This window comes from Callithrix jacchus, chromosome 6 (genome assembly GCF_049354715.1).
Source record: "Callithrix jacchus isolate 240 chromosome 6, calJac240_pri, whole genome shotgun sequence".
Lineage (NCBI taxonomy): Eukaryota > Metazoa > Chordata > Mammalia > Primates > Cebidae > Callithrix > Callithrix jacchus.
Genome location: NC_133507.1, coordinates 68,164,887 through 68,187,765, shown reverse-complemented (window position 1 = coordinate 68,187,765; position 22,879 = coordinate 68,164,887). Strand labels below are relative to the sequence as shown.

Sequence of the window (22,879 nt, the reverse complement as noted above, 5' to 3'; positions counted from 1 at the left end):
AAATCTTTTATTTAAAGACATCTGGTACGTTTGGCTCAGTGGACAAAATATGACAGTGCTGAAAAGTAGTATTAGCAATTCTTATGACTTTCTACATATTTTAAGATGTTTATGGCAGAAATTACATACTGTGGTGGATAGAGTAGCAGACTAAGAAAAATTTATCACTGACATGCTATTACTTACTTTTTTGTGACCTTAAGCAAATCAGTAGCGTTTTCTGTTTCTGATTTTGAACCACAATTTTATAGCTATGAAAGAAGAAAAAAATGTTCCAAATATCTGTACAATAGGAATACTGAGATTTCAAGCATAATTCTTTTTTTTTTCTAATGTAGTATAATCCATTGCTACTGTTAGTGTTTCCAAAGTGTCAAACTTGATCCTGTTATAAGTAAAAACATGTCCTTTGTATGGCCAGTGGTAACTTTTTGGTTTGAACTTTTATATGAATTAGGAATAAAAATATAATCTTGAACTGAACTTCAACTTGTCACAAAAATTCTTTAACTATTAAGATATTTTAGGTATTAAAATTCAATTAGAATTAATATAAATTTGAAAAATTATTATAATATTTCAATTATGCTTAGCTGCTTATAGTTTTAATTCATAGACATTAGTTGACTAGATACTGTCTCCGTAATTAGATCATGATAAATAATGCTATTATGTGTGGCACCGACAAGAATAAGGTCATAGTTTAGTATTTCAGCTTGTGTGTTCTGTCCTTTGCTGGACATAAAACATCATCCTGTTTCAAATGATCAGTACCTTGTTAACTTATTAGTGATTTGTTTTTTTTAAACTTTGAAAGTCTTTTTGTTATATTTGCTGAGGATAGTGTAAATAAATTTGTATTCACAAGCCAGATTATCTCAGGTATTATTGATTCTGGCTACTTCCTTGATTTGTGGAATGATTAATTTCATTATGAATATTTGACAATCATCTGGGAAATTGGTTAAAAAAGAGGAACTTAATTTAACTTGCTATGGTATGTTTATATATCTTTTATTTAAGGCAAATAGAAAGATCTAGGCCAACTAGAGAACTGAATAGGCCATGAACATTGGAAGTTGTGTGTGTAGTGACTTGATATTGTGATTTATGTGCATTTCTTTTTCAGACTGACGTTATTTTAAAATGGTGCTTGCTTAGTAGAGGTGCATAAGAAGAGGAATGTTGGAATTTCATCTTATTCACAATACACATGCCAGATATATTTTGCTTTCCTGAAAAAGTTGTACTATCTTTACTCCTTCTCTAAATCTGTTGCCTTTCTAAGCATGATACCAAAGGCATATATCCTGAAGAAAAGAGTGATAGATTTTACTACAAAAATTTAAAGCTGCCTGCCAAAATCCACTATAAACAAGATTGAAAGGCAACTGACAAGTCAGAACAATGGGAGTAACACATATGGTGAACAAAGGGTGACCATCCTTCTTATAAAAGCTCTTAAAATACAAGAACATATTGCACATACCAGATCATCTTTTCATATGGAGAGCCAGGTACTGTTATTATCTTTATTTTGTAGCTAGATAAAGAAGTTAAGGTTTAAAGGGGACTCACAGTTAGTCATGAGTGAAAGATTCAAACCCAGGTTGTCTGACCCCAGAGTCTATGCTTTTAACCACTGAGCTACACTGCCCTCCATTGTTACAGATGGCCAGAGACATGAACAGGTAATTTACAAAGACACCCAACAGCTAGCAAACATCTAATATTTATTTACTTTCTGGAAATCAAATAATGGAAATGAAAATAATTGGAGGACATTTTGTCTATAAAACTGACAAAAATTTTAAACAGTTGTTATGTTAATTACTGGCAAGATATGGAAAAACCAGACAATGGATAAATCCTTTTATTAATTTAACTCATCAATGTTAAAACTAAGTTATAGTTTTTAACATTGTAATTTAATTTTGAATTATTAATCCTGGGAAAATAATTGTGTATATGTGAGATTTGGTTATGAGGATGTTAATTCAATATTTGTTTATAATAGCTAAAAACTGTAGACAACCAAAATGTTCAACAATAGAGGACTGCTTAATTAGCATACATTTATAAAATGGAATACCAGTAGTTGTTTAAAGTGGTATTTTAAAGAGTTGTTCACGGGGGCACAGTGGTTCACACCTGTAATCCCAACACTTTGGGAGGTGAGGCCGGTGGATCACCTGAGTTCAGGAGTTCGAGACCAGCCTGGCCAACATGGTGAAATCCCGCCTCTACTAAAAATACAAAAATTAGCCAGGCATGGTGGTGCGTGTTTGTAGTCCGAGCTACCCAGGAGGCTGAGGCAGGAGAATCGCTTGAACATGGAGGAAGAGGTTGCAGTGAGCCGAGATCGTGCCACTGCATTGCAGCCTGGGCGACAGAGTGAGACTCTGTCTCAAAATAAAAATAAGTAAATAAATAGTTGTTTGATGGCATTTTATGTGTTAAGGGAATAAATGAGATCATTAACTCATTAAGATTCCATTTAAAAATTTATACATTATTGCATTGATAAAAGACTGAAAAGGTTTTTATAAAAATATTAACAGTGATTTTCTCTGATTAGTAGGAATATGAGTAGGTCTTATTTTTAATTTTTCAAATTTCCTACAATAAAGAAATTTTATTTTTTAAAAAAACATAAAAGTTACAGGCTGACTGTGGTGGCTCATGCCTGTAATCCTAGCACTTTGGGAGGCTGAAGCATGTGGATCACCTGAGTTCAGGAGTTCGAGACCAGCCTAACCATAGGTGAAACCCCATCTCTACTAAAAATGCAAAAATTATCTGGGTGTTGTGGCGAGTGCCTGTAATCCCAGCTACTCAGGAGGCTGAGGCAGGAGTATCACCTGAACTCGGGAGATGGAGGTTGCAGTGAGCCAAGATCATGCCATTGAACTCCAGCCTGGTCGACAGAGAAAGACTTCATCTCAAAAATAATTTAAAAAGTTGCCAGAAAATTTCTCTCATTTAATTTACTTCTTGTTGCATGTAAGATTTTTAAAAAGCATAATCATAGATTTGTAAGAGAGACATTTTGATCTTTCCAAACTTCTTTAATTTCTTATGATGGTGGATCTTTATTTTAGTCTTCTAAAGAATAGTTATTATAATGTTATTCCCAGGTAAACTTGAGTGATGCTTTCTTTATTATATCCACATGAATTTTTCTGTGACTCACTTTTAGGCCATAGTCTTATCTTTATTTCTTTTCTTTAACTTCTTCCCATTCATATTTGCCTTTCTATTTATATTCTTTCCAATATATTTCCTATATTCTGTTTTTCTGAAAGCTTCTCCAATTATTTTTTATTTTTAAGCAACAATTTTAACTTTTATTTTAGAGTTGGGGGTACCTGTGCCTGTTTGTTACATAAATATATTGTATATGCTCAGATTTGGGGTACAAATCATCTCATTACTTGGGGAATGAGCATAGTTTTAATAGTTTTTCAACTATTATCTCCCTCCTTCCCTCCCTACTCTAGTAGTCTCCAGTGTCTATTGTTGCCATCTGTATGTCCACGAGGATCTAGTGTTTAGCTTTTAAATTCATTGCTTTGTAATAAAATATACCAGTGTTCATCCTTCAAAATTTTCTTCTTTTCTACAGATTAAAAATTTTGCAAAAATTCTGCATGAAATTTGTTGTGTGAAGTGAAAGATGCCAGCTTGCTTATTTTACCTTATATTATTTAACAGAATTAAGATTACATAACCTAGTTCTCAATAATTGGTGGTATTTGTTGATGAACTTCTCTATTGATATTTAAATTTTCTGTTAACATGGGACTTATTAGTTAGGTCTCATTTCTGAACTTGTGAAACCTCCCCTCCCCCAAATAAATGATCTCTCTCTCTCCTCTGCTTTCAGTAAGTCAATTTATATTTGGAGACATGGTACAGTACTAGATGATTCAAGAGGAGAAAGAACAAAAAAGGATTTCTGGCACCCATTCCTTTCTTTCGTATGAACTAGCTCCTGACAGGTATCTATTATATGCTGAGTTTCCTATCTCACTTATACATATCAAGCAGAGTAAAGCAGGTAGGAATCAGAGGCCTCAAATTAATGTCTGTAAATCATGAGGAAATACTTTGAGGCTGCAGTAGACTAAATGATGCCAGATTTGGTTTGATTTGCTGTAATTCTATCAATTGAACACTAAGTGGCACTAAAGCCTAGGTCACAGATAACATTGTCAATTCAAAGTCTAAGATTGGGGTCTATTGGTGGGTAAATGGCTTCGGAAAATCGAAAAAAGAATTAGTAAGAAAGTATTCTGAGCTTAAAGAAAGAGAGAAAAATTCGTTTTACAATCAGTTATTTTTGGGAACTGAAAATTTGATAACACTCTCTTGCTTTTATTTGCAAATTATTTAAAAGCAAGGAGTAAACCGCTCTTAAACTGTCCAAAGATGATTAAACTCATTGCCACTTATCCTTGAATATTTTCCCTTTTTCTTTGAGGGGAAGAAAAATTTATACTTAGAAGAAGGTTTTCAGATAGAAAGAATATGCATGTTGAACCTTAAGCTTCTGTGTACCCATAGTTGACAGTACCCATAGTAGACACTTTTATTTTTCAACTCTGGTGTCTTTTGAGACTATTTAGTTATACCTATAAATGTGTATTTTTACATTTGACCTAATTTGAGAAGTGTCACTATAATTTGAGTTAGAAAAAAAAATCAGAATTTGGTTATTTTGGAGGGGAAAGAAAATTATATGTTTTGTTGCTTCTCTGAACTTTAAAAAATTAATCTTTCCCAAGATTTATTGAGATATATAATTGATATATAAAAATATATACATTTAAGGTATACAATATAATAATTTGATATACATATACATTGTTAAATGATTACTATAATGAAGCTAAATAACACATTCATAACCTCACAGTTACCATTATTTATTCCCAGCTTTATTGAGGTGCAATTGACAAAAATGTATATATGTATGGTGTACAATGTGATATTTTGATTTACATATACGTTGTGAAATGATAACCACAATGTAGCTTAACACATCCATCACCTCACAGTTATTTTTTTTAGTGGGGAGAACATTTAAGATCTCTCATAGCAAATTTCAAGTATGCAATATGTTATTAACCGTACTCACCATGTTGTATATTAGATATCCAGAACTTGCTCATTCGCTGTAACTGAAACTGTATCCTTTGACCAATATCTCCCCACTTCCCCAGCTTCCTTGCTCTGGGGTAACCACCATTCTACTCTCTGCCTCTATGAATCTGGCTCTTTTAGCTACTTCAGATAATTGGAGTCATGTAGAATTTAACTTCTGTGACTGGCTTATTTCTCTTAGCATGGTGTTCTCCAGGTTCATCTATGTTATTGCAAGACAGAATTTCCTTCTTTTTCTAAGGCTGAGTGATATTCCATAATACACGTGATATGTGGAAAAAGAAGCATATAAATACATACACACACACATACACACACAAATCCCACATTTCCTTTATTCATTTATCTGCTGTTGGACATGTAGATTGATTCCATATCATGGCTACTGTGAATAAAGCTGCTATGAACATTGGAGTATAGAAATCTCTTCAAGATACTGATTTTATTATCTTTGCATATATACCTGGAAGAGGAATTCCTGGATCATATTGTAGTTCTATTTTTAATTTTTTTGAGGAGGTTTCATACTGTTTTTTCATAATGATGGTACCATTTTACTATCCCACCAACAGTGTACAAGGGAACCTTTCCACATTCTCACCAACATGTTATCTTTTGCCTTTTTGATAATAGCCATTCCAACAGAGGGTCATTCTTATTTTGTTCCTGATCTTATAGCTTTCAATTTTTTGTTATTGACTATGATGTTAGCTGTGAGATTGTCATATGTAGCTTTTATTATGTTGAGGTATATTCCTTCTATACGTAATTTGTTGAGAAGTTCTTTTAATCATAAAGAATACAGAGTTTTTGTCAAATGCGTTTTCTGCATTTATTGTGATGACCATGTGATTTTTATACTTTTCTGTTAATGTGGTATATTATATTTATTAATTTGTGTATGTTGAATCATCCTTGCATCCCAAAGATAAATTCTAAATGGTGTATGAGCATTTTTTTAATATGCTGTTGAGTTCTATTTGCTAGTAACTTAAGATTTTTACATCTGTGTTCATCAGGGCTATTAGTATGTAATTTTCTTTTCTTGTAGTTTCCTTGTCTGGCCTTGGTATTAAGGCAATTTTTGCTTTGTAAAATGAGTTTGGATTTGTTCCCTTCACTTCAGTTTTTTAAAAGAGTTTGAGTGAGAGATTGGCATTAATTCTTTCTTGAATGTTTGATAAAGTTAACCAGTGAAGCCATCAGGTCCTGAGATTTTTTTTGTTGGGAAATTTTTATAAAATTACTGACTCAATCTCTGTATTTATTACTGCTCTGTTCAAATTTTCTGTTTCTTCAGTATTCAATCTTGGTAGATTGCCTAGGAATTCATCAACTTCTTCTGGATTATCCAAATTGCTGGCATATAATTGTTGAAGTAGTTTCTTATTATTGTATTTCGGTGTTATCAATTGTAATGTCCTCCCTTCATTTCTGATCTTACCTATTTATTTGAGTTATCTCTCTGTTTTTCTTAGTCTACCTAAATGTCAATTTGGTTATCTTTTCAAGAAACAAATTTTCAGTCTTTTATATTGTTTATCTAATCCCCATTTTATTTATTTCTGATTTCTGTAATTCATTTCCTTCTTCTAACTTTAGATTTAGCTTTTTTCCCCCTAGTTCCTTGAGGCATGACATTAGATTATTTAAAATTTCTTCCTTTTTGATATAGGCATTTCTTCTTATAAATTTCCCTCTTAGGATTGCTTTTTGCTGCATCCCATAGTTCTGGTATATTATGATTCAATTTTCATTTGTCTCAAGGTGGTTTTTTATTTTCTTATTGATTTCCTCTCTGGCCCATTGGTTGTTTAGGAACATGTTTAATTTTCACATATATGTGTAATTCTAAGATTTTTTTTCTATTATTGATTTCTAGTTTCATGCCACTGTCATCCAGAAAGGTACTTGACATAATTTCAGTCCCCTTGAATTTGTTAACATTTGTTTTGTGGCTTAACATGTGGATCTGTCCCGGAGAATGTTCTGTCTGTATTTGGGAAGAATATGTATTTAGCTGTTATTGACTCAATCTCTGTATTTATTACTGCTCTGTTCAAAATTTCTGTTTCTTCACTATTCAATCTTGGCAGATTGCCTAGGAATTCATTAGCTTCTTCTGGATTATCCAAATTGCTGGCATATAATTGTTGAAGTAGTTTGAATGAAATTTTCTGTCCATGTCTGTTAGTTTCATTTGGTCTAAAATGTAATTCAAGTCCAGTGTTTCCTTATTGGCTTTCCATCTAGATGATTTGACCATTGTTGAAAGTCGAGTACTGAGTTCCCTACTATTACATTTTTGCATTCTATTTCTCCCTTCAGATCATTTACTTGTTGCTTTATGAATTTAGGGGCTCTTATGTTAGATGCATATATATTTACAATTGTTGTGTCCTCTTGGTGAATTAGCCAATTATGTAATGGCCTTCTTTGTCTCTTTTTACAGTTTTTACTTAAAGTTTCTTTGTCTGAGATAAGTTTAGACACTCTGATCTTATTTGTATTCCATTTGCATGGAATATTTCTTTTTCATCACTTTACTTTTACTTGCTGGGTGTCCTTACTAGTAAAGTGAGTCTCTTGTAGGTAGTACATGGTTGGATGATATGTGTGTGTGTGTGTGTGTGCGCGCGCGTGTATGTGTATGTTTGGAGACAGGGTCTTGCTCTGTTACCCAGGCTGGAGTGCAGTGCGGTGTGATCATAGCTCACTATAACCTCAAACCCCTGGACTCAAGCCATCCTCCCACCTTAGCCTGTGAAGTAGCTAGGACTACAGTGACTATAGCCATATACCACTATGCCCAGCTAATTTTTTAACTTTTTTGTAGAGAGAGACTATGTTGCCCAGGCTACGCCTGAACTTCTGACCTTAAGTGATCCACCCTTGCACTGGGATAATAGGCATGAGCCACGACAGGTGGCCTGGGTCCTATTTTTAAAAAAATTTATTCAGCTACTCTTTTTTTAATTGAAGAATTTAATCCATTTATATTTACATTTAAGGTAATTATTGATAGGTAAGGACTTGCTACTGCCATTTTGTAATTTGTTTTCTGATTGTTTTGTATGTCTTTTGTTTATTTCTTCCTCTTTTGCTGTTTTCTTTTGTGGTTTCATGGTTTTCTGTGGCGTTTGGTGGTTTTCTGTGCTGGCATGCTTCGAATTCCTTTTTTTTTTTTTTTTTATCTTTTATGCAACTACTAGAGATTTTTGCTTTGTGGTTACCAGAAGGCTTGCATAAAATATTTTATCCTTGTAACATGCTACTTTTAAGTTGATAATAACTTGCCTTTAATTACATGCAGTACCTCCATGCATTAACTCCCTCCACTCCATTCTTTGTGATTTTGATGCCAATATTTGCAGTTTTTGTAATTTGTATCCCTTAACCATTTATTATAACTGTAATTTATTTTTTTAAGTTTGACTTTTAACCTTTGTAATGGGGATAAAATTGCTTTACATATCACTCTTGCAACATTAGGGAATTCTGAGTGTCTATGTATTGCTTATAATTGAATTTTTACTTTCATCTTTTTTTCTTTTAAAACAAATTGCAGGCTTTATCTTTATTTTAGCTTAAATAATACTCTTTAACAATTTCTATAAAGCAAGACTACTGGTGATGAACTCCTTTAGGTTTTGTTTGTCTGAGAAAGTTTTATTTCTCACACATTTTGGAGGGACATCTTTGCCAGATAATGTATTCTTGTTTGGCAGTTTTTTCCTTCAGCACTTTGAATATATCATTTTACTCTCTTTTGGCCTGAGTGAGACACACACACACACACGTGTATATCTTGCTGCTTTCGGTATTCTCCTTTTTTTGTCTTTGCTTTTTAATAACTTGATTATGAGGTATCTTGGTGAACTCCTCTTTGGGTTGAAATCCATTGGTGATCTCTGAGCTTCCTGTACTGAGCTGTTGTCATCTTTCCCCAGATTTGACCATTTTTCAGCCATTAATTTCTTAAATATGCTTTCTCAGCCTATTTTTTTTTTTTTTGAGATGGAGTCTTGCTCTGTCACCCAGGCTGCAGTGCAGTGGCACGATCTGCAACCTCTGCCTCCTGGATTCAAGTAATCCTCCTGACTCACCCTTCTGAGTAGCTGGGCTACAGGTGTGTGCCATCATGCCTGGCTAAGTTTTTGTATTTTTAGTAGAGATGGAGTTTCACCATGTTAGCCAGGATGGTCTCAATCTCCTGACCTCGGGTGATCCACCTGCCTCAGCCTCCCAAATTGCTAAGATTACAGGCATGATCCACTGTGCCTTGCCTTCCTTTTCTTGCCCTGTAAATCCTATTATGCAAAAGTTAGTTTATATGATGGTGTCCCATAATTCCCATAGACCTCTTTATTCTTTATTGTTCCTTTTTCATTTTGTTCCTCTGATTGGAGAATTTCAAATGTCCTACATTTCAGCTCACAGATTTGTCTTCTGCTTTACCAAGTCTGCTGTTGAAGCTTTCTTTTAAATTTTTCAGTTATTCTAGTCTTTCTTTCTAGAATTTTTTCTATTGTTTCTATTTCTTTGTTAAACTTCTCATTTTGTTCATGAATTGTTTCCCAAATTTTAATTTTCTATCTGTATATTCTTGGCGTTTCCTGGACTTCTTTTAAAGGATTATTCTTAATTCTTTGTCATTCATTTCATAGATCTCGATTTCTTTTGGCCCAATTTTGGAGCTTTTTAAGTTTCTTTTGGTGGAGTCATATTCCCTAATTTTTCATTATTTTTACATTCTTATGTTGATGTCTGTATATTTGAAGGGATGGCCACTTCTTCTGGCCTATGCAGATTCTTTGGTGATGATAGACCTTCACTATTTAGTGTAGTCTAGGATTATGGATGAGCTGACTGGTAGCAATGCTGGGCAAGCAGACCTTGGTGTCAGGATTCTCTAGTTGGACTGGATTGCTTTCTGTGCTCTGAGTCCAAATGGTGTTTCTGGTTGTGCTCTGTGGTCTAAAGAGACCACTGGATGGATTCTGCCATCAGGTAGAGCTGCTAACTGGGCTCTGCAATTATCTCTGATTGAGCAGGGATGAAAGTTGTCTTCCCTGGGTGGGCAGTACTATTGTTTATAATCTGCAGTTACAAGACAGGGCTGTGTGTTATGCCCTGAGGCTAAGTGAAGTGTCTGGAACTGCTGTTTGGTCATATGGGGAGGGCAGGGCAAGAGGCTATACTCCACACATATGCATGGACTTGGGCTTGGTTCCTTGCCTGTGGCAGGTTTAAGCAGAACACTGAAGCTTGGTAGAGTTGCTGCTCAGCATCCAGGGTTGGATGAGGCCAGATGGTTGCCTCCCAGCTTTGGGAAGACTTAATGTGTGTTCTAGAGTTTTGTAGGGGAACTGGCTAGAGACCCAAGCCTGGTTGACTTGTGGACTATATTTAGCACAATGCTATTTGCTAGTCTCTCTGGTGTAGTGTCTCTCTTGGCTGAAATGCAAAGCATTGAGCAAGATTTGTGTGCTGGTAGCCATGAGCCCTACCGTTGTGTTTCGAACTGCCCCCTGGTGGTATAGGCTCTGCTAGCACTCCCAGTATTTTCCATGGAACACCACAGGAATGAGCCTTGTGTGAAGGGTTCCAGAAGGGTGGGGTAGCTGAATGTTTGCCTTCAACTTACTTTTACCACTGTAGGAACCATAGGTCCAGGGGAATCTTCTGTACATGGCACTGTGCCACTTGAGGTATGGGTGGCCTGATCAATGAGGACTGTTCCTCTTACCCTTCAAACTAGGGTTTTCTTAGTTCAGTACACTAAGGAGGTGTCTTAGCCTCACTTTTAAGTTCTAGGATATTCATGAAGGTATTCTTGCCTGTGGGTAGTTGGCTAACTGGATTTCTGTTGGTTGGAGGAATAGAGCCAGAAAACTCCTATTGTACCATCTTGCTCCATGCTACAAATTTTTAAAAAGACTAAAACTATTAAGAAACAGGGGGTGGAGTCAAAACAATTGATAAAGTTTTATACTTATTTAAAAATACAAAGATTCTCTGCCTTTTTCTTATCTCCCATACTAAAAGGACATAAAAGTTGTTGGGTACATCAGTTTTTATGGTTCCTGAAGAAAAAAGTAAGAGTGAAGACAAAAGTTATTTGTCAATCTGAATGTAAAAATAGGAATTTAAAAAGTTATTGTGAGCAGCCACGTAGACAGTGGATGAAGAACTCATTTTGGACTTGGATAATGGGGGGGAGGTGAGAAAAGGACCTTGAGCAGAAAAGTGGATCTCATAAAAATGGTAGGCAAGTGTCCAAGGAATAGGCAGAGTGTAATAAATTCCCTGTGGTTGGAATGGATAAGGGATTATAAGAGTAATAGTATTAAAGTTCAGGTTGTTTCTTGAACAAATATGTAGTGTTTTACTAAAAACATCAATATAAGCATTTATGGCCAGGTGTGGTGGCCCATGCTTATAATCCTAGAATTTTGGGAGGCTGAGGTGGGTGGATCACTTGAAGTCAGGAATTTGAGAGCAGTTTAGCCAACATGGTGAAACCCTATCTCTACTAAAAATACAAAGTTAGCTGGGCATGGTGGTGGGTGCCTGTAATTCCAGCTACTCAGGAGGCTGAGGCAGGACCTAGGAGGTGGAGACTGCAGTGAGCCAGGATCATGCCACTGTACTCCAGCCTGGATGACAGAGAGAGACTCTGTCTCAGGAAAAAAAATTTATATGAATATATACTTACATATGTATGTGTGTGCCTGTTACAATGGCTGGGCAATACTTTTGGGAACAAGGGAATTGTTGTTAAATCCTTTCTTAGGGCAGATAAGGATGAAAGGAAAATTGAAGTTGTAGGGGGTAAGATGGTGAGAGATAATTGAGAATGCAGAAGTGGGAGTTCAGAGTAAAATGTGATTAAAGGTAGAAGTTAGGCTTTCTGAGGAGATTTTCCAGGATGGCGCAGTAGGAAAAACTCAGGATTGCAGCTGTCAGTGAAGGCGCAGAGGGTGAGTCTGAGCCGCATTTCCAGATGGAACTTAGTTGCCCACAGAACAAGGAAATTCCCAGGTGTAGGAGAGACACGGGATGCCAGCACAGCCCTTTAAACTGGTGCAGCCATATCGTCTGGTGCTGCAGTGCAGCAGCACCCTGCACAAAACGCACTGGTCTGGGTGCCCTGTTAAATGGGCAATCTGAGATTTGGGAGGGCAGATTAACATATCCATCTGATTAAACGGGACTTGGACAGTGAGCCAGATGAGGAGATTCCCGGGAAGGGACATTTGAGCTGGCGCAGTGGGTCACTGCACGGGAAATTACACAGATCCAAGTGCCCTATCAGCAGGTGACTGAAACACCTGAAAGAGAGTCAACTGTTCAACTTAAAAAAAAAAAAAAAGAAAAAGGGCTCTGAGGCAGAAAGACAGGTGATCAGGCTTGGTGGGTCCCGCCCCCACAGGGGCAAAGAAAATGGCAATTCGAAATGCTCAGGGTTGAGAGTTTCACTGCAGGCACAGCTGAATCCAAGATGGTGCAGCAAGGTGGGGGAGGGTTGTCTGCCATTACCGAGGCATTCCACCCCCACTGATGTACACTCCCATTGCTGACGCAGCCTGCCATTGCCTAGGCAACCTGCCATAAGAGAGACTCTGCCAACAGGGTGAAGCCCACAACAGCAGGGCGGAGCCCACGGAAAATAGGACAGAGCCCATGGCAGCAGGGCAGAACCCACAACAACAGGGCAGACCCCGTGGTAGCAGGGCAGAGCCTCGGCAGCCAAATGGTGACTAGACTGCCCCCTATCTGGGCAGGACAGTGCAATGGATACTCATAAAAGAAGCCCTAACTCCCCGAGACAAAGCATCTGAGGGAAAAAAAGGGTTTTATAAGTTCTGCTGCAGCAGACTTAAACGCACCTGCCTAAGAGCTCTGAATGAACAATGGAGCTCACAGCTCATCACTTGAGCTCCTATAAAGTACAGACCGTCTCCTCAAGCAACTCCCTGACTCCTGTATATCCAAAGAGTCACCTCAAAAAGGACTGATCAGACTGACATTTGGTGGGTATCATTCTGGGACAAAGATAGCAGAAGAAGAAACTGGTAGCATCCCTCACTGTTCTGAAGCTGCTACAGGTGTAACCCAGACAAGCAGGGCCTGCAGTGGACCTCAGCAGTCATATAGCAGAGGGGCTAGACTGTTAGAAGGAAAACTAAGTAACAGAAATACTTCATCATCAACAATCTGGGCATCCACTCAGAGACCCAATCGAAAAGTCAGCAACTACTCAGATGACAGGTGGATAAATCCACAAAGATGGGAAGAAACCAGCACAAAAAGGAGGAAAACACCCCAAACCAAAACACCTCAACTCCTACAAAGGACCAAAACTACTCACCAGCAAGGGAACAAAGCTGGACAGAGAATGAGTGTGACCAAATGATGGAATCAGACTTCAGAAGGTGGATAATGAGAAACTTCCAGGAGCTAAAAGAACATGTTCTAAATCAATGCAAAGAAACTAAGAACCTTGAAAAAAGATTTGAAAAAATATTCGAGGAAACAGTAACCAGAATGGACAACTTAGAAATATGAATGAATTGAAGGAGCTGAGAAACACAACACGAGAACTTCGTGAAGCATGCAGAAGTTTCAACAGCCGAACTGACCAAGCAGAAGAAAGAATATCAGAAGTCGAAGATCAACTCAATGAAATAAAACGAGAAACCAAGATTAGAGAAAAAAGCGCAAAAAGGAATGAACAAAGTCTCCAAGAAATGTGGGACTATGTGAAGAGACCTAACCTATGTTTGATAGGTGTACTAGAATGTGATGAAAAGAATGAATCCAAGCTGGAAAATACTCTTCAGGATATTATCCAGGAAAATTTACCCAACCTAACAAGGCAGGCCAATATTCCAGTCGAGGAAATACAGAGAACACCACAATGATATTCCGCAAGAAGAGCAACCCAAGACACATAATTGTCAGATTCATCAGGGTTGAAATGAAGGAGAAAATACTAAGGGCAGCCAGAGAGAAAGGTCAGGTCACCCACAAAGGGAAGCCCATCAGACTCACAGCAGATCTCTTGGCAGAAACTCTACAAGCGAGAAGAGAGTGGGGGCCAATATTCAACACCCTTAAAGAAAAGAACTTTCAACCCAGAATTTCATATCCAGCCAAACTGAGCTTCATAAGTGAAGGAAAAATAAAATCCTTTGCGAACAAGCAAGTACTCAGAGATTTTGTCACCACTAGGCCTGCTTTACAAAAGCTCCTGAAAGAGGCACTGCACATAGAAAGGAACAACCAGCACCAGCCACTCCAAAAGCATACCAAATGCTAAAGAGCATCAACAAAATGAAGAATCTGCATCAACTTATGAGAAAAACACCCAGCTAGCATCAAAATGTCAGTATCAAATTCACACATAACATTATTAACCCAAAATGTAAATGGGCTAAATGCACCAATCAAAAGACACAGTCTGGCAAATTGGATAAAAAACCAAAACCCATCAGTGTGCTGTATCCAGGAAACCCATCTCACATGCAAGGATACACAAAGGCTCAAAATACAGGGATGGAGGAAGATTTACCAAGCAAATGGAGAGCAACAAAAAAGCAGGGGTTGCAATTCTCATCTCTGATAAAATAGACTTTAAAGCAACAAAGATCAAAAGAGACAAAGAAGGACATTACATAATGGTAAAAGGATCGATACAACATGAAGAGCTAATGATTCTAAATATATATGGACCCAATACAGGAGCACCCAGATATATAAGGCAAGTTCTTAATGACTTACAAAGAGACTTAGACTCCCACACAATAATAGTGGGAGACTTTAACACTCCACTGTCAATATTAGACAGATCAACCAAACAGAAAATTAACAAGAATATCCAGGGCTTGAACTTAGACCTGGAACAAGCAAACCTGATAGACATTTACAGAACTCTCCACCCCAAATCCACAGAATATAAATTCTTCTCAGCACCACATTATGCCTACTCTAAAATTAACCACATAATTGGAAGTAAAGCACTCCTCAGCAAATGCAAAACAACGAACATAATAACAAACAATCTCTCAGACCACAGTGCAATGAAGTTAGAACTCAGAATTCAGAAACTAACCCAGAACCGCACCGCTTCATGGAAACTGAACAACTGGCTCTTGAAAGTTGACTGTATAAACAATGAAATGAAGGCAGAAATAAAGAAGACCCAACATACCAGAATCTCTGGGACACATTTAAAGCAGTCTTCAGAGGAAAATATAGAGCAATAAGTGCCCATATGAGAAGAGTGGAGAGATCCAAAATTGACACTTTATCGTCAGAATGGGGAGAGCTAGAGGAGCAAGATCAAAAAAACTCAAAACCTAGCAGAAGACAAGAAATAACTAAGATCAGAGCAGAACTGAAGGAGATACAGACATGAAATACCCTTCAAAAAATAAATAAATCCAAGAGCTGGTTTTTTGAAAAGATCAATACAATAGACAGACCACAAGCCAGACTGATAAAAAAGAAAAGAGAGAACAACCAAATAGATGCAATAAAAAACAATAAAGGGGAAATCACCACAGATTCCACAGCAGTTCAAACCATCATCAGAAAATATAACAAATAACTCTATGCACATAAACTAGTAAACCTGGAAGAAATGGATAAATTCCTGGAAACCTGTGTCCTCCCAAACCTAAGCCAGGAGGAAGCTGAAACTATCAATAGACCAATAACAAGGTCTGAAGTCGAGGCAGCAAAAAGAGCCTACCACACAAAAAAAGCCCAGGTCCAGATGGGTTCACAGCCGAATTCTACCAGACACACAAAGAGGAGCTGGTACCATTCCTTCTGAAACTCTTCCAAATAATCCAAAAAGAGGGAATCCTTCCCAAATCATTTTATGAGACCAACATCATCCTGATACCAAAACCCGGCAGAGACCCAACAAGAAAAGAAAACTTCAGGCCAATATCCATGATGAACATAGATGCAAAAATCTTCAATAAAATACTGGCAAACCAATTGCAACAGCACATCACAAAACTTATCCATCATGATCAAGTAGGATTCATCCCAGGGATGCAAGGCTGGTTCAACATACGCAAGTCTATAAATGTAATTCACTACATAAACAGAACCAAAACCAAAAACCACATGGTTATCTCAACTGACACAGAGAAGGCATTTGACAAAATTCAACAGCCCTTTATGCTAAAAACCCTCAATAAACTCGGTATTGATGGAACGTATCTCAAAGTAATAAAAGCTATTTACGACAAACCAACAGCCAATATCATACTGAATGGGCAAAAACTGGAAGCATTCCCTTTGAAATCCGGCACTAGACAAGGATGCCCACTTTCACCACTCCTATTCAATATAGTACTGGAAGTTCTAGCCAGAGCAATCAGGCAAGAAAAAGAAATAAAGTGTATTCAAATAGGAAAGGTGGAAGCCTAATTGTCTCTATTTGCAGCCGACATAATTGTATACCCAGAAGACCCCATCCCCTCAGCCCAAAAACTCCTGAAACTGATAAGCAACTTCAGCAAAGTCTCAGGTTATAAAATCAATGTGCAAAGATCACAAGAATACCTATACATCAATAACAGACTTCAAAAGAGCCAAATCAAGAATGAACTGCCATTCACAATTGCTACAAAAAGAATAAAATACCTAGGAATATGACATACAATGAATGTCAGGGACCTCTTCAAGGAAAACTACAAACCACTGCTCAATGAAATAAGAGAGGACACAAATAGATGGAGAAACATTCCATGTTCATGGTTAGGAAGAATCAATATTGTGAAAATGGCTATACTGCCCAAAGTAATTTATAGAATCAACACTATCCCGATCAAGCTACCATGGAATTTCTTCACAGAACTGGAGAAAACCACCATGAACTTCATATGGAACCAAAAGAGAGCCCGCATAGCCAAGTCAATTCTAAGCAAAAAGAACATAGTGGGAGGCATCACACTACCGGACTTCAAAGTATACTACAAGGCTACAGTAATCAAACAGCATGGTACTGGTGCCAAAACAGAGATATAGACCAATCGAACAAAACAGAGGAATCAGAGACAACACAAAATATCTACAACCATACAATCTTTGACAAACCTGACAAAAACAAGCAATGGAAAAAGGATTCCCTGTTTAATAAATGGTGTTGGGAAAACTGGCTAGTGATGTGCAGAAAGCAGAAACTGGACCCCTTCCTGACACCTTACACTAAAATTAACTCCAGATGGATTAAACACTTAAACATAAGACCTGGCACCATAAAAACCCTAGAAGAAAATCTAGGCAAAACCATTCAGGACATAGAAGTAGGCAGGGACTTCGTGACCAAACACCAAAAGCATTGGCAACAAAAGCCAAAATAGACAAATGGGACCTAATCAAACTCCACAGCTTCTGCATGGCAAAAGAAACAGTCACTAGAGTGAATCAGCAACCCACGGAATGGGAAAAAATTTTTGCAGTTTACCCATCTGACAAAGGGCTGAGATCCAGAATTTACAAAGAACTCAAACAGATTTACAGAAAAACAACAAACAAGCCCATTCAAAATGCGCAAAGGATATGAACAGACACTTTACAAAAGAAGACATACATGAGGCCAACAAACATATGAATAAATTCTCATCATCACTGGTCATTAGAGAGATGCAAATCAAAAATCACATTGAGATACCATCTCATGCCAGTTAGAATGGCGATCATTAAGAAATCTGGAGACAACAGATGCTGGAGAGGATGTGGAGAAAAAGGAACACTTTTACACTGTTGGTGGGAAGTCCTAGTCAGCGCAATTAGCAAAAGGTCGTCCAACTATCTCTCTTCATTAATGATATGCTTCTATACCTAGTTCAACCATTGTGGAAGACAGTGTGGCGATTCCTCAAGAACCTAGAAATAGAAATTAAATTTGACCCAGCAATCCCATTACTGGGTAAATATCCAAAGAACTATAAGTAGTTCTACTATAAGGACACATGCACACGTATGTTCATTGCAGCACTGTTTACAATAGCAAAGACTTGGAACCAACCCAAATGCCCATCGATGATAGACTGGTCTGGGAAAATGTGGCATATATATACCATGGAATATTATCCAGTAATCAAAAATGATGAGTTCGTGTCCTTAGTAGGGACATGGATGAATCTGGAGAACATCATTCTCTGCAAACTGACACAAGAATAGAAAATGAAATACCGCATATTCTCACTCATAGGTGGGTGAGGAAAAATGAGAACACATGGACACAAGGAAGGGGGTACTACACACTGGCATCTATTGGGGGGAATAGGAGAGGGACAGCGGGGTGGGAGCTGGGGAGGGATAGCCTGGGGAGAAATGCTAAATGTGGGTGAAGGGGAGGAAGGGAGCAAAACACACTGCCATGTGTGTACCTATGCAACTATCTTGCACATTCTGCACATGTATCCCAAAACCTTAAATGCAATTAAAAAAAAAGAAGCTAGGCTTTCTTAGTTCCCACTGGAGACATTTAAAAATAATTAGTGTAAGTTTGGGTTTTAGACTTCACATGTTTATATAGTGTGGGAACTTGAATCATTTTATTTGGCTATTAGGGGAAAGGCTGCAAAAAGTGAAAGAATTTATGTATATTGAAGTTACGATAAATGAACGAGTCACGTACAATGTAAGTCTATGAAAACTTCTAGAATTAATGCATGTCCTACAGAGTGCTGTGGAGAAAGCACTTTGAACAACTCAAAGCAATAGTGAATTCTAGCTGATTATAAGTATTATATCTATGGGTTCAACCTGGAACCTAGAGATAAAGAGGAAGGGTTCTCTGCCTTTGGAAATATTTTTAGATAACTACTTAGGAAATTCTTGTGATGAGGTCAAATTATAAACTGCTGGAAATTGATGGTTTCTTCAACCTGATCATTACTGAGTTGTTTTTCATGCAAGTGTTAAAATTTTAAGCTTTTTATCCATGTAAATATTTTATACATATTTGTATATTCAAATGTATAAGTCATTTCCTTTATGGCTTTTGTGCTTTCTGTTTTACTGAGAAATTTTAAGGAAATGTATTTTTCATGTTTTTGTCTCTTACATAAACATATATATTTCATCTAGAATGTGTTGATGTAAAAAATGAAATAATAATTTAGCTTGATTTTACTTTTTAATGATAAAAATGGCTAGCCAGTTAAGTATTATTGAATGAATATATCTCCTTGATTTGAAATGACTACCTTTTTTTCCAGGTAGTAAATCCTTGCATGTTGCAGTGCTTCTCAAATTTTAGTGTGCATCAAAATCACCTTGCTTTTTAAAATAGAAATTGCTGAGCATCACCTTTTTCTAACAAGTTCCCAAATGATGTTAATGATGTCTGTTTAGGGAGTCAGCTGCCAAGTCTGATTTCTTTACCATGGCTATTAATATCCATGATGAACATAGACACAAAACTCCTCAACAAAATCCAGCAAACCTAATCCAATAGAACATCAAAAAGTTAATTCACCACAATCAAGTAGGCTTAGGATGCAAGGCTGGTTCAACATACGCAAATCAGTAAATGTGATTCTTCACATAAACTATTCAAGGCAAAACCTATATGCTCATCTCAACAGACATAGAAAATGCTTTTGGGAAAACTCAACGTTGCTTCATGATAAAACCCCTAGGAATAGACTAGGCATCAAACAAATATACCTCAAAATAATAAGAGCCATCTATTACAAACCGACAGCCATCATACTGAATAGGCAAGAGTTGGAACAATTTCCTTTGATAGCTGGAATAAGACAAGGATGCCCACTCTTACTGCTCCTATTTAACATAGATAATGTGGAAGTCCTAGTCAGCGCAATTAGCAAAAGGTGGTCCAACTATCTCTCTTCATTAATGATATGCTTCTATACCCAGAAAACCCTAAGGACTTCTCCAAAAGGCTACTAGAATTGAAAAGGTGATTTTTAATAAGTTTTCAGAATACAAAATAAATGTGCAAAAATCAGTAGCATTTCTATACATCAACAATATCCAGGTTGAGAGTCAAATCAAGAATGTGACCCCATTTACAATAGTCACAATGAAAACAAAATACCTAGGAATACAGCTAACCCAGGAAGTGGAAGATGTCTACAAGGATAATTACAAAACACTGCTGAAAGAAATCAGAGATGACACAAATAAATGGAAAAACATTCCATGCTCATGGATTGGCAGAATCAATATCACTGAAATGCCCTACTACCTAAAGCGATTTACAGAGTCAATGCTATTCCTCTCAAACTATTATACCAATGTCATTCTTCACAGAATTAGAAAAAACTGTTCTAAAATTCATATGGGATCTAAAAAGAGCCCCAGTAGCCAAAGAAATACTGAGCAAAGAGAACAAACCTGGAAGCATAACCCTATCTGACTTAAAACTATACTATAAGGCTACAGTAACCAAAACAACATAATGATACAAAAAAGACACAAAGATCAATGGAACAGAATAGAAAACTCGGAAATAAAGCCACACACTTATACAACCATCTGATCTTTGACAGGGCTGACAAGAACATGCAATGGGGAAAGGATTCCTTATTTAATAAATGGTGCTGGAATAACTGTCTAGCCATATGCTGAAGAATGAAACTGGACCATCACTTTTCACTGTATATAAAAAAAATTAACTCAGGATTGATTAAATATTTAAGTGTAAGACTTCAAATTATAAAAATCCTAGAAGAAAACCTAGGAAATACTTTACCATATTGGTCTTAGTAAAGATTTTTGGCTAAGTCCACAAAAGCAATTTTAACAAAAACAAAAATTAACAAGTGAGACCTTATTAAATGAGAGAGATTCTGTACAGCAAAAGAAACTATCAAAAGAGTAAACAGAGAACCTACGTAAAAGGAGAAAATATTTACAAACTATGCATCTGATAAAGGTCTAATATCCAGAATCAGTAAGAAATTTGAACAAATCAATAAGCAAAAACCAAATAATTTTATCAAAAGTGGGCAAGGACAAGAACAGGCCCTTTTCGAAAGGAGACATACTAGTAGCCAGCAAACATATGAAAAAATGTTTTGATTTGTCCAAATAAAAATTACAATGAAATACCATCTCACACCAGTCAGAATGGATGTCACTAAAAAGTCAAAAAACAACAGATACTGGCAAGGCTGCTGAGAAAACAAACCACTTATACATTGCTGGTGGGCATATAAATTAATTTAGCCTTTGTGGAAAGCAGTTTTGAGATTTCTCAAAGAACTTAAAACAGAGCTGCCATTCAACCCAGCAATTCCATTACTGGGTATGTACCCAAAGGAAAATAGATAATTAGACCAAAAAGATATATGTAACTGTATATTCACCACCAAACGATTCGCAATAATAAAGATATGGAACTGACCTAGATGCCCATCAATGGTGGATTGGGTAAAGAAAATGTGGTACATATATACCACAGAATACTGCACAGCCATAAAAAGGATAAAATCATGTTCTTCTCAGCAACATAGAAGGAGCTGGAGGCCATAATCCTAAATGAATGCAGTAACAGAAAATCAAATACTGTGTGTTCACACTTATAAGTGGGAATTAAACATTGAGTACACATGGATGTAAACATGCAAACAGCAGATACCATGGACTAGGAGAGGGAGGAGTGCAGTAGAGATGTGTGGATTGAAAAACTCAACGTTGGGTACTATACTCAGTTCCTGGATGCAATATACCCATGTAACAAACTTGCAGATGTATTCCCTGTATCTAAAATAAAAATGGAATTAAAAAAAGAGAAGTTCAGGCTTTGGTTTAAATGATGACTCAACCAGTTAATGCTTTGGGCATGTCTATAATTCTCTATTCAGTTTTTTCCACTTTAAAATGCACATAACAATTGTATTACCTCATATAGCTATGGTGAGAATTAAATGAGATTGTATGTATAAAGTTCCTCAAATATTGCTTGGCAAACAATAATAGTTTCACAGCTACTTATCATTATCATTTTCATTATAATTGTTGCATCTGTATCATCTCTCAGTAGACATAAAGGTTATTTCCAGCTTTTTGCTAATATGAATTTTGCTGTCATGAGCATTTTTGTACCTTTTATTGGCACACTTATACAAAATTTCTGTAATGCATATTCTTAACAATGGAATGTGGGATTATAAAATAATAAGAAGTTCAGTGTTACTAGATCAAGCTACATTGTTTTCCAAATTGATTGTGTCAGTTTCCATAGTCAGCAGTAAATAATGAAAATTCCTGTTGCTTCACAGCCTTTCCAACACTTGCTAATTTCTATTACATTTTTTCTTGCCAGTATTGTGTATGTGAAATTGTATCTTGTTTTAATTTGCATTCACTTGATTACTAGCAAGGTTGAACAGCTCTTCTTATATTTACAGGCCATTTGTGTTTCATTTTTGGAGAAATTCCTGGGTTTTGCCCATTTTTTTAAAAATTGGGCTTTTCCTCTTTTAGTAATTTTTAATTTTTTAAAATTAGATACTAATTTTTTGTCAGTAATGTCTTGCAAATATGTGAAGCAGGATAAGCTGCAGTCATATATATGGCTAGAGGGAAGGCAAAGTAGTACTAGTAAAGAAGGCTTTTCTCTGGAAATGAAGCATTTTAAGGTTTTTCATTTTTTAGTCTGTGCCTCTTTCTAAATTTCTGTCATGATTTGGAGCCACTTTTCTCAGTT

At 36.6% G+C, this 22,879-nt stretch overlaps 1 long non-coding RNA gene across 1 annotated transcript in view; it reads left to right on the top strand.

The window, feature by feature from the left end:
• Positions 1–636: 636 nt before the first annotated feature.
• Positions 637–22,879, top strand: part of LOC144576652 (uncharacterized) — a 50,314-nt gene continuing 28,071 nt past the window's right edge. Inside the window, exons 1-2 of the long non-coding RNA XR_013518902.1 lie at positions 637–1,517; positions 3,887–4,001. This is a non-coding gene — a long non-coding RNA (uncharacterized LOC144576652). The remainder of the gene's footprint in view (positions 1,518–3,886; positions 4,002–22,879) is intronic.